Below are 15,825 nucleotides of genomic sequence, written 5' to 3'. Positions count from 1 at the left end.
TGGGGTCCCTGCAGGTTCTCACACAGAGCTCACTCAGTGGCAAACGGGGCCTCCTCTGCTCTCAGGAAATGCTTTGCTCCTACTTAGCATTGTGTATGTTTATATTAGAGTATTGTTGTGCTAATGTCATATTTATGAAGTCGTGCCCGAGAATCCTGCTCGTTTCTAATGTGTAAATTTCTTGTAGATTATCCAATTCTGTGAATTAGCAAACAAGGGAGATAAACACTATTGTAAAATGTCAAGGACACTGAAGATAAGATCTAAATCTTAATAAGTACTTACTTATGCTTGGTAAAATATTTAGTTTGAAGTTTGTTTATGAGATTTCCACTGCTGGTTTGAAGCTTTTTGCGGTAGCACTTCGGTTGTGCCTGAGTGTTGTTCAGAGGTGAGGAGGTGAGCAGTGCCCTGTCCTCCATGGCTTTGGGGGAATCTGGAGACACATTTCCTGCTGGCCACAACAACAGGAGCAGATTTAAATCAGAGCAGTCTGATTTGCATTCAGCACCTTGACTGCTGATGCTGCTGCAGTTTATGAAAGCCTCAGAACAATCCATTTTCTGTTTCCATGTTGCTCCATTAGTATTTTTGCTTCTATGTATTGCCTTCCCTATACACAGGTCCTGTTAATTAGTAGAGTTACAGTATCTTTACTCTGTTTTCTGCCAAACTGTCAGTGTGTTACAGTGCCAGTGAAATTGGAGAGAGGATTTTATAGAGAGACTTCTCCCTGTTATTTGGGTTGTAGTATTCTGGAATTAACTTGTTAAATTAATGCCATTACTTCTCTCATGACTGTGTTTTTCTTTGGTCAGCTTTGATCTAATGTTGTCTCAGCAGTTAAGTTTTTTATGGCATTTTGTTTAATTTAACTTCATGAGTCTGGTATTGCTCTTTCTCCATTGCAATGTTGCAGGGGAAAACTTGGTAAAATCTCTGCCTGAAGTTGCAGTCAGCACTGATATAAAAATGGATTTATTTGCAAAAGAACAGTGGCTTCCTTTGCTTTAGAACATCAAAATTAAAAAGTTTTGGCTCTTCCAAGGCTCTGTGAGACCTGGCTGTGAGGTGAGGGGCAGCACTGGTACAAGGGAATGGGTGGGCAAATCCCTGCAGGGCCTGGGGCAGGCTCAGTGTGGGCAGCACTTAGGTCCTGTGGAGGTACCTCAGCCAGCTTGGTGCATGTCTGAGAGTCACCTCACATTGTGTTACAGCCTCCTGGGCTCTCTAAACTGCTGATGGTTTAATACCTTCCCTCTCTGCTGTCATGGAGAGGAGGAATTGGCACCAAAGCTGTCCCAGCCTATCAGGCAGTGAAAGACATTTTGTCTCTGTGACTTGTGCACTTACAGGAAATTGGTGAGATTTGTTCCCCTTGTCCTGCAGGAAAACAGGGACTTGGGCAGGGCAGGAAAGAAATGGGAGATGTCCTTGCTGTTGTAACTACTGGCACTGATAAATATCAGTCCTTAAAGTAATTCCAGGTATGTTTAGAATAACTAAAAGCAGTAGTCAGTAGGTGTGTAGTTCTGACTCTGATAACTTCTATTTCATTTTGAAATCTGAGAGAGTATCTAAATGGCAGAATAATTTGAATATATGGTCTGCCTACTGTGAAACCAGGTAATTTAGAAACTGTTATTTGCATGCCTATTACACCTATTAAAGCCTTTTCATAATCCTAGGGGTATTATGAACAAGGGGTGCAAGTTCTAAAGGTTTTCTGAAAATATGTTCATAAAATGGTTTATGAATGCTGCTTACTCAGAAATGCAAGATTTGAATCTGCCTGTACTCTGTATAAAAAATCAGCTGGGCCTGTGTAAAGTGTTTAAACATTCAGTTTTGAACACTCTTAAAAACCTTTATCCTGGTGTATATATCACCAAATCTGTTCTTGAAGCAGAGTTAGGAGCAGGGAAACAATCTGGCCAAACTAAAGGCACCACTAACGTGACAGGACGCTTTGCTTTTTTATTATTTTTTTTATTCAATTCATTAATCTCTTATATAAGAAATTCTCAATTGAGGGATAAAGAGACCTGAAATGTCAGGAAATGCAAATAGGTTCTGACTTATGTAAACAGTCCTAATTTTCAACTTCATCAGAATGCTGAATGGTTCACTTCCATTGTCATTTGTCTGCTGCCTCTGCTTGTATCCCAGTCCTTACCCAGCTTTGAAACAATTGTAGTCTCTCAGGCATGTCTGTAATGCTCGGTGAGAAGAAAAGCAAAAAAAAAAAAAAAACCAAAGAAGAAGCCATTAGAGTTCTTTTCTGTTGTGAGCATAAGCAAATCTTCCAAGAAAAGTCAGTGTACCATCAAAAACTTTCACCAGTGATGTCCTGGAATAGTACAAACCTCTAAAGAACTTTGTGATCTGATCACTTCAGCTAACAATTACTCTTCAGAGAGCTGACTGGCATGTTTTAGGACTATCATCCTGCTGTAAATGCAGGGCAGGATGCTTCATATTTGCCACTATCACATTTGACAGTACTGCAAATACTATTTTGCTTGAGTAATGAAAGTGTGAGTCATTAGTTTGGTCTTTTTAATAACCTGTGTCTTGAATTTGCATACTTGGGATTTTTTCCTGGATATGTTCAGAAGACACTGACCAGAATGATAATGATACAGACACATTATTTATTGAAATAATGCTATCAATCCATTCATGTGCTGCAAAGATCAGAAAAGAAAGGCAGCATCTTTTTGCTAATAAACTGGTAGGAGCATGTTTCTTCTCCTTCACAATAATTACACTCAGAAAGACTGGTCAGATCATTGAGGTCCATTTTTGAAGCTCAAATAGCCATAAAGTAGTTCTTAACTAATTTCAGAAGACAGTTGTCTTCTTCATTTTTTTGCCTTAATTCTGCAAAAGATACATACTGTTGTCTGCAGATGTTTGACACTGAAAAAAATAGAAAAATATGCTTAACATATTTAAATAACTTCTTCATGTGGGATAAGGAGAAGGATAACAATGAAATATCCATTCAAGTTCCAGTACATGGGTCATCTCCTTGAAAATACAGTGAAAAATGTTTCCAGCTCTGTGTGTTCAGAGAGTCAAATCTTTATAAATGTGCTTTCATTGGTGTGTTCTTATCTCTTGACCAGTTTTTGGTCACCTGTCCTATCCAATCTTAATTTTGTTGCAGCCACCCACTCAGCTCTGCATGAAGGATGTCTGCCTCTGCAGGTATCAGAGCATTCTGTGGGGATATGCAAACATTATTGTCGGTGCAGAGAAGAATTCATCCACAGGAAATGTTAGAACAGAAGCTCAGCTGCTTGCTGCACTTCCTGAAAACATCAGAAGCTTGACAAGGAAATAATTTTCCTTCGTGATATTCTGTTGAACACTTTTAATGATAATTAACTGTGGAAAGGGAGTCACTGTGTCTGTGCTCCTTTTCTGTGAGGCTTGTGAAAATCTGCAGGTGCTTCACCCCTGGGACCTGTTGGTGAAAGTGGCTGCTCTGTGTGAGTCCTGTGCACTGCTCCTGCAGCAAAAGCCACTGCTGACTGCAAACCCTGCACCCTCGTGCTTCAGCACTAGAGACAGGTGAGATGTTATAAATGTGCAGGCTATCCCTTTTTGTCCTGCTTCAGAATGGGGGAGCCCACAGCCTTTTTCTAGGAGGGAGCAGCCCTCAGTTCCAGGATTAACAGGGAGCAGTGCACTGGACAGATGTGCAGGAGGAGATGGAAGAGGTGAAAAAGAAATTTGCCCTTTTCTTCACATTTTCTATTCCTTATACTTCTCCTTCATTTTTCTCATTTTTTTTCCATTGCTTTTCCCCCCTCCTACCTCTTCCCCTTGCTTAGACTCCTTTCATCTCCTCTCCCCAGATCTTCCTGCAATTATCTGACTTTCACTGCCTCTCTGACACGTTTGAATTCCATTACAGCCACTTAGGGTGCCTCCTCACCTGCTTCTCTGCATGTTGTGCTTCTCCTCCCTCAGTATCCTGCCACGGTCCAGTGATCATCTGTAATTCAGCAAATGAGAGGGAAAACAGAGGTGCTGCCTCCCTTTCTGAGCCTTGGAGCTGATCTTGGTGACAATTCAGCTGGTCAGATAAAAGCCTGAGTGCTCACTCTCAGCCTGACTCTGGTTTTGCATGTTAAAAGGGCACTTGGTGGGTGTTTTTATGAAGGACACAGTAGCATTGCACAGTTTGGGGTAACAGAGCTGGGTCTGAGTCCCTCTGGGGCATTTATATCAATTTGGCACTTGGAGCACTCTGGCAGCTCCTTGAGATGATCAGTTTGTTGTGGTTATGCAAAACCCAGGGCCACAGTGTAGTTTCTGTAATGCTGTTAAGGACATGAAGAAAAGGACACTCTTGATTTCTAGAGAAGTGCAGGGTGTGCCTGCATTGTGTGTTTGGAGGCTGAGTCAGGGAGTGGGTGCAAAACCTGATTCACCCTGCAGTAGGTGTAGGATGCTTGCAGTGTGGTAGGGTGAGCCTGAGCTCCCTGCACCTGCACTCAGAAGAGTTCCTGTGTCTCTAGAATACCAAGTGGGGCAGAAAAAATTGTAAGTCTGCTTTTTGGCCCATGCCCACAAGCTCACCTCACATAGCCTGAATTTGAAGTGTGATTTTTATACATACATGTATATACAGGCATGTAAATGTATGCATATATGTCTATATTGCTAGAGGTTTATTTATTTAAGTGGAAAAAAAAAAGAGACAAAGCAGGTGTTCATTAATTTTAATGAACTAATAGTGAGGCATGGTGACAGTTCAGAAAATTCAAAAAATGGAGTCTGAGGGGAGGTGGGAAAGAAGCTGGAGTATTCTGCAGGGGAAACTGGATGGTGTAGTGGAATATGTGTGTGTGGAACTGCTAGCCTGGAAAAAATATTAATGCAGTCTCTGCAAAATAAGCAAAAACCTTTCAAGAAAGGCAAAGTAAAGATAGAAAATACTGCAATATTGTATTATTTTCTTCCCTTTCTTTACATGATTCATTACTTTGATGTCTTCTGTTAGCAGAGCAAATAGACATAATATTGCTCTCCCTTCCCCCTCAGAAACAAAGGTAACTTTAAATTTCTTCCATCTGAATAAAACTCAAAATGAATCAAGCAGTTCCTCCTTATAAGGTATCCATAAATCCCTTTGGAATCAGAAAAATCCAAACATCCTGCAAAACAAGACTGCTTTGTCCCTGTTGAAGGGTGCATGGATCTCATTCTGCAGTGCCCAGATCTGCTTGGCTGGCCCTCATTTATTCTCTCTTTGGTCAGCTTAGGAGGGGCTTGAAGATTAAAAGCTTGCTGGGTGATTGACATTTCTCCAAAAGCAGGAGAGACACAAGGATACAGTAATTAGAAAAATGGCTCAACTTTAGTCGTGCACCCAACTTTCCCTTGCCTTTGTGCTGTAGCAGTGAGGAGAGTTCATGCTCCAAGAAGCAGTAACTAGGCAGGATTTCATGCTGAGGTCCCTTGTCAGGCAAGCTCAAACTCTCCAGGCAGCATCCCTGCAGTCAGGTAGATCCTCTGCTGATCAGGTTAAAAATAACCTGTGGCACTGAATATTCCATATTACCTCTCTGCAGGGCTGGAGAAGTGGAAGTGGGAATAAAGAGTGTGTGTCTGGGCATACAACAATCACAAAAGAAACTTGGATGCCAAGGATTCAGGTTTTATAGGCTGTATTTAGATACCCTGCTTCCATGTCAGTCTCTTTCAAGGAAAATGACTCAGTGAGCTTGAGTGGTGCTGTGTACTGAGTACAAGTGCCCCAAGTTTTTGGAGCTGAAATTGTCACAAGTATTGAGGTACTTGTGACCATTTCAGCTCCAAAAACTTGGGGTACTTGTATCTAAATGTGATCCTTCAGAGAGTTGCTTAAGTTGGAGAAAAGCATTAAGAACATCAAGTCCGGCCATAAACCCAACACTGCCAAGCCCACCACTAAACCATGTCCACAAGTGCCACATCTACAGGCCTGTTGACTACTGGAAAGGGTGGTGACTCCACCACTTCCCTGGGCAGCTGTTCCAATGCATGAAAACTCATTCCATGAAAAATATTTTCCTAATATCTCATCTAGACCTCCTCTGGCACAACTTGAGGTCATTTCCTCTCACCCTGTCATTTGTTACTTGGAAGAAGACCTTGCTACAGCCTCCTCAGGTAGTTCTAGAGAGTGATAAGGAACACTTCCCTGGGTGTTCATTTTGTGTCAAAACACTTATTTTATTAATTTAAGTGGAAAAGAAAAGCTTCCTGTATAATTTAAGAAACAGGAATACTACACATTAGGAACATGAGCCAGGGTAGGGGTTACAGCAGGGCTAAAGTGACCCATTTTGTTTTGTTGATTTATCAGGGCAGGGGGGAGAGATTAAACTACATGTGCTAATTAAGCAGTTTCACACGTGTTTAGTCAAAAATATTGAAATCCAAGACAGTTAAATTTGGCATTAAACTTTAATAGAGATCTAAATTTGAAGCTACTCCTGTCCTTACAGTTATGCAAGCACTTAATTGCTTTGCTGGATGGGGTTCCAACTAGGAGTACTGCTACTGCTGACTTTTTGAATTGTTAATTGAGAGATTTCTGTAGAAAGGAGTTTAGCATCCACTGGTTTGATGAGTAGTTTCTACCCTCTGATCTATTAGATGTAGAAAAGTGTAGAGAAGATCTGTCATGTACGCCCAGTCACATTTGGCTAACTTGCTGTTTCTGGGGCAAAGAAAGGGTGTATATATCACAGAATAGCATTTTCTTTAATAAATCAAATCTTTTTTCATTTACCTCAAGCCATGTATATGCTACAGGCAAGAAGCTGCTCTGTGTTTAATGTAAATAACAGATCTATTCTATCAAGTCCATTCCCAGTGTACTTCCTCTGACATCAGTGACTTCAGTGGATTTATTCCAGGGGTGATTTTGGCTCTTCCTAATCTGTGTAGGTAAATCTTCAGGCAGTGCTAATTAGGAGAATGTCAACTGATTTTACCATTCTGTTATGCTGGACTTTGTAAAGGTTATTTATATCATTCTACATCAGGGCCCAGTGAGAGAATATTTCTGGTGGCAGTTCATCTGTTAAAATAGCTGCAAGAAAATGGAAGCACTGGAGCTAAAAATAAAACTTTGTTTCTCAACAGAGCAAGTGACAGCCACATGCATATCTTCAAATTTTAGCATTCTCATGTTTACTGAATAGAAATTACATTGCTTTAATTATGTTAATAATCACTACAGTGTTACTGGAGTAAGTCCTCTAAGTGGAAGCGAGATGTAAATGTGGCAGTGTCTGCAAAGACTTCTCAGCAGAGGTGCTGGTTGTTTCCTGTGGTTGTTTCCTATGCTTTAATGATCTGCTGGCTTTAAAACAAGTGACACAGAAGGCGTTTTCTGATGTGTGTTTACTGTTGATGATAGATTTTCTGTGTGAGCTGACCGCGACCCTTGTCTGAGGTTATTGAGAGATGACCTTACATCAAAAGATAATGTTTGTACTGACATTCATTTTCTTCAAGCACAATCTATAAACCATTAAAGGAACCTTTTTATTATAAAGCACATACTACTAAGAACTCTGTGAAATTCAAGCTGTATTATTTGAATATTCATTTTCTTTTGTACCAGTTCAAGCGTAAGTCACAGTGGTTGTCCTCTCAGTTATGTTGCTCCCTTTGCCAATTAGTCATTATGAAAGGCTGGAGGTACATCTCAGTTACTGGCCATCAGGCAGCATTGCAAAATATTTTTCAGAATGGATAGTTTGTTTCAGAACAACCTCTGTAAATGTCTGGGTGTATCACGGGCTGTCAACTCCTGGCCTCACTTTTTTTTAATCTGCCTTGTGCGTTCACATTTTTTGAGAGTGGAGTAAAAAAAAAGTGCTCTTAATACAGTACATCATCCTTAACTGGTAAAAATTATTTGTTTTGCAGTTTTACACTACAAATCAGTGCTTTCTGTACTATCATTGTATACCCATATTACTTCTAAAAGCAAGTAAAACATGTTGAATAAGACCAACACTCTCTTGGCTTGCTGCTGCCAGAACTTCTTGACTTGATGTTTGGTGGGGCTGTTTTGTGCATGAAAAAATGGATCCACATAAAAAAAGACTCTACTCTGCTTTTATCTTCTGTATTTCTGATTTTATATTTGTTGTCTTAGTCCAAGGTCAGAGCAGTATTTAGAGTAGCTCCAGGACGGGTTTCAGCTATGCTGGCTGCCCACAGACCCTGCTCAGCTGAGTGCAAGGACACACTGGACACTCTTTCTTTCCTTGAGCCACCCCTCTGACAAGGGGGCACGGAGTTGTTTCCTTCAGGAATGCCACCACACATACCCCTGAGAGATTTTCTGATGCAAAGAGCATCCCTGCATAACCCCAGGAAACCTGATGTTCCAGTACATCTACCAACAGAAACTTTTCTGGTGAAGAGAGAACTTGTATTGTACTCTTTAGATTATTTTCCATCTCCAAACTCCCATCAGTTTCATGCTTGAGCTAGTAATAGTCTATTATGGTTTATTCAAGTGGTTGCAGGGAACATTATTGCCATGGATGTCTTTCTCAGGTACTTGGAAGCACATCCTTTCAGTGTGCACTCACAATATAGTTATTCATAAACACTGAGGCATCCAGTGGCACGCTCAAGGACTTGCATTGGCACTACTTTTCCTTGGCTTGCTTTTTGAGAGTGACACTGATTTTCTTAGGTTACCAGCCTGTAATTCAGACTATTCTGCTTGCCCAGCTAATGAAGTGAGAACAGCTCTCCCCATAAAGCAGTTCTTTCCTGAGTAACATCCTGTCAGGAGACACTGAGGCTTGGGCATCTTTAAAAATGCCAATCATTTTTATTTTGAAGCTTCAAATTAAACAGCATAAAGGAAATTAAACAAACAACATACAAAATCATGATAGCTGGAAAGCAGCTGGTGGATTTGTTCATATTATTGGAGAGCTTTGGTACAGAGACAGGTAGACTTAATAGAAATCTTACCAGCATCCCCTGATAAAATCACTGGCTGACAATTCAGCCTGTCATTTTGTAGAGGGCTCTGACAGAAGTGTTTTCTTTGCAGCTGGGAAGACAGAAACACATTATGAATGCTTAAGGTCGATGCAAGGAAACAGAGCCCTGCAAAGCATATTTAATATAGGTTTGATTTCCTGTGGAATGTTTTCCAGATGTTCTCTCCAACAGGCCTCTAAAAATGATGTGAGGTAATTTTTTTTTTTTTTTTTTTTTTTTTTTTTTTTGCAAACAGAAAGAGAAAATTCTGTTTTGTGTCACAGCATCTGAGAATCACTGTTCTAATTCTTTATTGCATTACCTTGTGCTCAGGATTTTCACCATATTTTTCAAAATTGGTTTTATTGCACAAAAGGTCAGTAGTAAATAAATATTTATATAACCCAATTTCAAATAAATCATGCTTGTTTAGAATCACATTTGAGCTTAGTAGTTTCCCTTAAACCCAAAGGAGACCTAATATATTAAATTAAAATTACTCTCATGCATGATCTTGAGTCGCTTAGAGGATTTAATTAACATTGATAAACTATGGCATTAGTGTTTTGTTAAGTTCTTTTGATTTTCTGTAACAGATACTGTGTAAAAAGATCTAACTGGTCACCAGCAGATGATATGAGCAAAGGGAAAGGACAATATTAACAGAAAATGGTATAGAACTTATTTTAGTTTGCTTTCCACAAAGTACAGCAAAAGAACATGGTTGTAGGGTATTAATTTCCTAATAGAAGAATGGAAAGAATACAATGTTTTTACTTTTAATTTTAAAATACAGATATGCATAGGTGGAAATGCTTTTCATTTTGCATGACTGAATTTCAAGGAGTTAGATCTCCATTTTCTGGGGTGTTAAATGTCCAGGAGGCCCCTGGTAAGCAAAAAGCCCTGAGCGGTGACATAAATGCTGGCAGATGTGATGGGGACATGGTAGAGGCAGAGAGCTGGGTGGAGTTGGGTGCCCCTCTGGAGGGACCAGCCCTGGTGGCTTTGTGCCTGTGCCTGGTGCTCTGAGCAAGCACTGCTGCTGCTGGAAGGCATCTCAGTGGATCTTGTGTGGTCCCTGGTGTTTGTTCCTGTGTCTAGCTATCCCGCAGTCCAAACAGGCTGCCTCTGTGTAATTGGGCATTGTCCATATTTTGCTTCCAGATGAACATCACAGTTTTGAGAGGCAAGTTAAACCCAGAATCAAATATTTGCTTGGGTTTAGGCTTCCAGACATTTAAGATAACAAAACAGCACCAAAACCAGATAAAAGCCAGCTTCTCTCAGTTAGTAGCTGGTATTTGGGATCTAAAATCCTGTAATGGTTTCTGCCAGTGTTGGAAAAGATTTGGATCAGCTAACGTGAAACTGCCTTCAAATTCAGGTCTTGGGAGGCAAATGGTTTGCCAGGAGAAATTTACTTTTTTACCCTTCCCACTCCCTAAAGGTACAAAGCTGAGCTGGATGTCAGGATGCAGCATGAGATGGGGACTTCCTGGGGACTCCAGGGACAGGCAGGAAAGAACCTTTTAGGTTGGGCTCATCCCACCAGCTCAGCTAGGGAATGGGACATCTCTCTGGGTACAGGATGGGACATCAGCCTGTGGGCAGAGCTGGCTCCATGGGGCTCATCTCTGGGCAGAACAAGAACATCAATGACTCAGGACTTGGACACTGTCATTGTTTGAGAAGGAGGGTAGCAGCCAAACACAAACCAGCCTTTTTGTTGGAAAAATTTAGTGGGGTTGCTGTTTAATAAATACATGGGAAAGTGACCTCTTAAATAAAAATGTCAAAATTTATAGTTGCTCACAGGTGCTCAACAGTGTGTTTAGATAGCTAAGGAGGTGTAAGATTTATTAATATTACACAGCTCTAGTGTTCTTTAATGAAAAAAAGATGGGTCAAAGCTACTTTACTACGTGCAGAGAGAGTCATCTCTTGTTATGGAGTTCTTCTGAGGCTTTTTTCATCCCCCTGGTTGATAGAGTTGCTTATGTGGCCTTTGCCTCATTTTCTCACTGTTTATGAAAGAAAGAGAAAATGAAATGCTCCTCCAACAATGAAGCCATTAGTTTGGCCACATACCAGCCCTTGCAACCAACTCTTGCATCCCAGCAGAAGCAGCAGCACTCCAGCCACAGGGGAGCTGCTTGTAGCCAGAGTAGGACACTGCAGTTGACCCCCACGAAAGAAGAACAAGTATTTTGACTTGTTGTTTTTTTCTGTAATGGTGCCATTTATCACTATGGCACACATTCATTGACTTAGTCTGGCTTTTTTCAGTGTGGGATTTATACCTCTTTTCTGTTTTGAATATTGATGCAGCACTTCCCTTACGTGACTGCACTGCCAAATGGTGTCTAGACACTCGAGCAGCTCTGACTAATTAGTGTGGTCACCTCGGTCTCTCAGCTCTGGCATTTACCTACTCTTTATGTTACTGCTATAAGTAGGTGCCTAAACACAAGCAGCAGTGCAAGGAGAGGTGGCAGTGAGCATGTCCAGGGCTCACCTGACATCCCCAAGGTGTGGCACGGGAATGATGTCGCTCTCTGCATTCCTGACAGGGCAAGTGGTTGTAAGCACTGACTTGGGCATCACAACCTGTGCATGGGCAGCAGCAGGAGACCTGCGTTCAGTGTCTGGCTTGGTGTGAACATCACCAGGAAAGAGGTTTTTCTCCTCAAGGCTCAGCCCTTGTGTACCAACAATACAGTCAGAGAGAAAAAAAAGGACTGAAATCAACACCTGCCATTGCTTCTTGAGGAGGAATCTGTTTCAGAGTGTTGCTTTCTGGTAACTCATTAATATGCAAACTAAAAATTGTAAAAATTTTCTGTAACTTCACAATTCTTACCATACTTTTAAATATTGCACCAATGCTAAAGCTGAATTGACCAGCCTTAAAGAGGGAGAACTGATAAATATCAAAGACAACTTCAGGACATCAAAGAACTTTTACAGAACCTTGAGAACAAAAAGTAGTGAAAACCTAATCAATGTTGCCTATGCAACGGGTTGTGCTAATATAAAATTAAATTGCTTCAAAAATTATATGCAGATTCAATACAATAGTGCTATTAAAAAAGCTTATTTGTAAGCAAATGTAAAAGTTTTGAATTATCCAACTGAGTATTTGAAGAGCCACTATCATAAGGAGAGCAAATTAACTTTGCTTCCTTTGTATTTTTAACTGTTACAAATTATTTTACTGGTACTAATACGAAGCATTAGAGAATAGCAGGTTTGGGATTTTTTCTCTTCTTTTCAGAAAGGCTGTTTGTTGTTTGAGCAGATTTTCTTTGAATTTGCTGATGGGATTATTCTTACTTTTCCAGCTAATGGTATACAAAATATTTAAAGTAAGCTTTCCAGAACATATGCAGGTTTTCCAGGGCTAAGATAAGACTAATTTAATTTATGGGGGGGTTTGCCCTACAAAGATACGATTTTTTTTGTTTGTTTTTGTTTTTTCCTCTTCCTGGGAGGAAGATTTCTGAGCAGTACCCCTTATTTAGGCAAGGAAAAGGGATCACATCATAGATGTGACTGTGCACAATGAGGATTTCGTGACAGAAAAATAAATTAATACTTTCTTTTAGATGTGGTCCTTCTACATGGTATGAACAATATAAAATTGTCTCTCTCCAGCAGTGAGGTACGTCTGTGTACACTGCACATGTAAAACTGTGCACACTTGAGGGTACCTGTGGCAAATTCTGTTTGTTTTCTGGACAACAAAACTGCTCAGTCATGGGTTAGAAACCCTCAAGTTGCCACCTACAGGTTGCCTCCTGCTGAAGGAGCACTAATTCAAAACAGCTTATTTTTTAATAGGACTGCTATTATCAGATTGCTCTGATTCTGCATCCCTAAAAGGATTGTCTCTTTTACCCAAACAGTTCTTAATATTCATGTGCAATACTTTAGGATTAATGGTTCTCATTAGGCTAATTTGTCTGTCTCTCTGGATAAATAGCAGTACCACTGTTTTGGTGTTCACTGATGAGCACACTTTCATCACTGCCAGTCTGCTGGAAGTGTTTGGGGGCAGATCTTCAGTGGGTGTTAATCAGCAGATCTTCACTGAAAGTATTGCAGTATTTTATGGCAGATGGAGGTCTCTGCTTTTATTTCTGGCCTTAACTTCATCTCCAGTGCAAATGACTCCACATAAGTATCAAGTGTGGTTAACAGCTCAGGAGAGGGTGAGCTTGGGTTGTGTGAAATTTGGATGACTGGCTGGGGAAGGGTTGTGTGATAATGTCCAGTAATGCTCAGACCAGAGCTATCCGAACTGTATTTGACTTATGAAAACCTAAATGTGCAATGTTGTCACATCATTACTTTTTATGAGCACAAAAGTTCTTCAGAAATTCACATGGAAATCAAGGTGTATGCAAAAGAGATCAGCAGAGCTATCTTTAGCCTCCTTTAGGGTATACAACAAATAAGTTCTTTAAGTAGGCTGGGTAGTAAATGACTGGGCTTATTCCATGGTTATCAGTCCTTAAAAACATTTAGAGAAGAGGAATGTATTCAATGATCTCTGGACCAATGCACCTAATAACCTAAGGGAGAACTGGACATTTAAGAAGGATGAAATGATTGCAAGAAGTGTTTTCAGGATTATCAAGATGCCAATTGTATAATCCATTGCAAAAAAGATTTATTTGTGGTCACATAAATAATGAAATTTAGATCTGAGGAGCTACTTTGTTTTAGAAATACAAGAATACTGTATATGCAGAAGGCTTGCCCCTTCTACCATGGCAGAGGTTTTTCATACTAGATAGATGTAATAGGCTCTATTGTGTTCCAAACTTGACTTCATCCAGAAATTAGTAGAATTAGAAAAATCCTTGGAAACTATCAACTCTCTTTGTTCCCAGTTGATCCAAAAGCTGGATTTGAGCCACTATCTTAATTACTGACTGGGAGAGGAATCACTGCAGTGACAGAGGGTTTCCTGTCCCAGATTTTCTTCCTGGTGCTGCCATTTATCTCTTTCCATATATTGAGACCCATTTCCTCTCAGCCTGTCTCCTGGCAGGTACAGTATCTATTCACCAGCTAAGCAGGGATTTTATGTAAATTTAGAAATATATGTATACATGCATATATACACACACATATATGTGTATATGAAAGTTTGCTAGAGAGGTTGACTCTTTAAAGCTAATAAAGGCAACTGGGTACAGATTTCCATCTCAAGGTTAAGTGGTTAAATAAGGCAAGAGAGGGGGTGAAAAGCTTAGGGTTGACTGTGGCTTGAAGGCAACCATGGGTTTGCTGGTGTCAGTACAGTTAGAGAAAGATGAAACTAAAATAAGGCCATGAGAGCAGTTCTCATAAATTCAGGTATAGGTTGCATGGAGTTTATTTATAGGATGCTTTCTCAAACTAAGCCTCTGAATCTTTTGATGTTTGCCCATTGTTACTTCAGGCCAATTAATGATGTGTATCCATTCCCATTCCGGGGTAGGTAAAACAATAAAGCATACAAAGATAATTAGTCTCTGGAGCATGTAAACAAATAAAGTAAATCACTTGCAAATCACTTGTTTCTGCTAACTTTTGTGGGGTTGTTGCAAAACTGAAAAAGAGCATTTATATTGCAAATCTGCATAATACTGGAGCAGTAATGAAAATTCATAGATTGTACTATTCTGATTTTGAAAGGGCTTTGCAAAGATTAAGCATCTTATCCTGAGACATTACTGTGGGTTGTCAGATGCAAAAGAACATTTTTATACCTATTTCAGAAAAGAGAAGATTGAAGTAGGGAGGTGATTTTTTTTCCATGATGAAGGAGTAAATAACACTTTGTAAATAAAAAAAAATCACTACTCCAAGATTACAAGGGTAAGATGAGCAGAGGAGTGACTGTAGGATGTTTGACCTTGACCCACCTCATCAATGCCTTGCAAATTTTACAGACGTGAATGGGAGCATTATGTGGCCTTTAAATCACAAATTTAGAAGAAATCCTGTTAGTCCTTTTAATTTCCAACAGGGTAGTGATCAGTTGATCACAGTACAGCTTCACTCCTGGTCTTAAAGCACCTCCTGCATGGAATCAGTGCTCTCCCCTCCTTGGCCATGGGCTGGCTGAGGTGAGTGAGGATAAAGTGGCCACTCAGCAGCAGAACTCCATGCAGAGCACACTTTCCTTTCATCTCAGCCCTGGAGCCAGTACTCTGGAGTTTGGATAAATGCAGGTTTTACAAGAACAAACAGATCTCTGTGGATCTGGGGGTGAGGAGGCTGTGCCAGCTGCTCCTGCCTGCTGCCCCAGCTGCTGCTGCAGGCCAGGCCAGGACAGGGTGAGCCCACTCTGGAAACGTGGGACACCACCAAAGCAGGTCCTGCTTCCAGTCCTGCAGGAAGAGTCTTGCTTGCTCTGTGAGCACAAACATACAGCTTTGTGTAATCAGTAAAACAGCAGAAACTGTGCTCTGAATAAAGACTCCAGTTGGAGTTCAGATCCAGGCAAAATGAGTCCTCATATGATAAAATCAGTCTTTGTCTTTTTTTCTTGGCATGAAAATGCAGAACATTTCTTTTAGTCAAGGGCAGGCATTTCCCTGTTCTGTTCCCTTTTTACTGTTTTGTTACGCTTTTTTGCTCTGACTTCAATAATAGACTCTGGAAAGAGATGTGTCTTAGAAAGAGACTCTCAATAGCTGAAATGTGTCCAATATGCATTTAAGTTAAAGAATATTAAGCCTTGTCCAAAAACAGAGTGTAAAAGGTAAGAATGCCTTCAGGCTTGACTTTTAAAGATACACATTTTTC

The 15,825-nt window shown here is 40.3% G+C and overlaps 1 protein-coding gene across 1 annotated transcript in view; it reads left to right on the top strand.

Annotated features, from left to right (window-relative positions):
• GFRA1 (GDNF family receptor alpha 1) overlaps positions 1-15,825 on the top strand; it is a 138,746-nt gene that overhangs the window by 83,336 nt on the left and 39,585 nt on the right.

This window comes from Molothrus aeneus, chromosome 8, assembly GCF_037042795.1.
Source record: "Molothrus aeneus isolate 106 chromosome 8, BPBGC_Maene_1.0, whole genome shotgun sequence".
In the NCBI taxonomy this organism is placed as follows: domain Eukaryota; kingdom Metazoa; phylum Chordata; class Aves; order Passeriformes; family Icteridae; genus Molothrus; species Molothrus aeneus.
The sequence above is the reverse complement of the archived record's forward strand: the minus strand, read 5'-3'. Positions and strand labels throughout refer to the sequence as shown.